At 39.8% G+C, this 1808-nt stretch overlaps 1 pseudogene; it reads left to right on the forward strand.

The window, feature by feature from the left end:
• Positions 1–240: 240 nt before the first annotated feature.
• On the forward strand, positions 241–359 carry LOC136876642 (5S ribosomal RNA; annotated as a pseudogene).
• The last annotated feature ends 1449 nt before the right edge of the window (positions 360–1808 follow it).

A 1808-nucleotide genomic window follows, 5' to 3' on the forward strand; every position in this document is an offset into this window, starting at 1 on the left:
AAAAATACACGAAGATGGTTTTCCGTGGTTTCCCACTTTCACACCAGGAAAATGCTGCAGATTAACCTTACTTAAGGCCACGGTCTCTTCCTTTCCATTCCCAGGCCTTTCTTATCCCATCGTTGCCGTAGGATCTATCTGTGTCAGTGCGACGTAAAAGCAATTGCAAAAAAGTAAAAAATAATCAATGTGATAGTTGGGCTTGTATTGAATCAGTCCGTTTCACGAGATTTGACTGTTGCCACCGGCCATACCATGTTGAATACACCGGTTCTCGTTCGATCATCGCAGGTAAGCAGCATCGGGCGTGGTCAGTATTTGGATGGTTGACCGCTTGGGAACACCACGTGCCGTTGGCTCCATTCCTTTTGTCATAAGACCTATCTGTGTCGGTGCGACGTAAAGGAGATTTGACTCAATGGTAGACACACTAAGTCGTAAATATAAGTCTGCTCACTCTTGAGTCACAAGTCTACACTAAATAACTTTCGTCGTATTTTCCAACGTTTATAAATTATTCTCCGTTATATTTTTAAGCTCGAGATCTTCAATATTCTGCCTCTCCAGTGACTCCAATTTTAACCATTGATCCATACTGACACTAACTTGTAAAATTACAACTACCGAAATACGCACGAATTTAACCACAATAAACGACAAAAAATTTACCACGACACAAGGAACATGAAATCTGACATCCCAGATTGGTTTATTTTATAGCTAAAAGAGAAATTGCGGGTTCAGAGCGTAAACGCTCCGCACCTGTGGCCAGTCAACGTTTCTAGAACATTCGTTATATAATTTGAGATAAAATTTATGAAGACTTTTGTAAAACAGAGAATCTAATTTGCATCACCATTCTTCATGGACGCCCAGGCATCTGTGTACCGCAGCCTTAGCGCGCTTGAGGTTCCAACACTGTTTAGAAATAGAGATTTTATTCTGAATCTTGTTTTCCTGTGAACACAACACTTCCCATCTTGTCAACAGCGTGCCTTCACGGAAATGTTTCTCGGAGAGACGGAGATGGTTTATATCCTTCTACTGATAACACACATCAAAAATAACAGCGTGAGGTATCGCTGAGCATCTGCTGTCCATGCTACGTCGCCTTCTCGATGACATATCATTACAATTTCGAGCAACCAAGAGATATTCTCATCTCTTATCCTCCACGGATAATGAAGGAAAGATTTCTTAGAATGGAAAATAATTTTGGTTGATAAAATTGTGTTACCTAGTCATTTATTCCGTGACAAGAAGGATCCATAATCTATTTCCCAAGAAAGAAAGACAGGAAGAAAGGAAGGGAGAAATAAAAACGAAAGAAGGAAGGAAGGAAGGAAGGAAAGAAGGAAGGAAGGAAGGAAAGAAAGAAAGAAAGAAAGAAAGAAAGAAAGAAAGAAAGAAAGAAAGAAAGAAAGGTTTACGTGACTGCTGAAATCGTTATCACAGTCACTGGGCCTTCGATGTTAACGTAGAATCCTAACAACGGCGACATGATTTTCCTTTTCAAAATTCCCACCGCCATTGGTTGAAAATCAAAAACCACGGCTGTGGTAGCGAGAAGCCACCGACGATGTCACTACCACCTGGATATATTTTAAATGCAAATATACTTATAAGAACTCAAGTTTGAATAATAATAATAATAATAATAATAATAATAATAATAATAATAATAATAATTTTACGTAGCAGAATATCAACAGACACAAGGCTGGCGTATTTGTGTACCTCCAAATGCCACCAGACTGACCGGGATCGAACCTGCCAAGTTGAGCTCAGATGGCTCTTCCGTCTGCGCT

This window comes from Anabrus simplex, chromosome 6 (genome assembly GCF_040414725.1).
Source record: "Anabrus simplex isolate iqAnaSimp1 chromosome 6, ASM4041472v1, whole genome shotgun sequence".
In the NCBI taxonomy this organism is placed as follows: domain Eukaryota; kingdom Metazoa; phylum Arthropoda; class Insecta; order Orthoptera; family Tettigoniidae; genus Anabrus; species Anabrus simplex.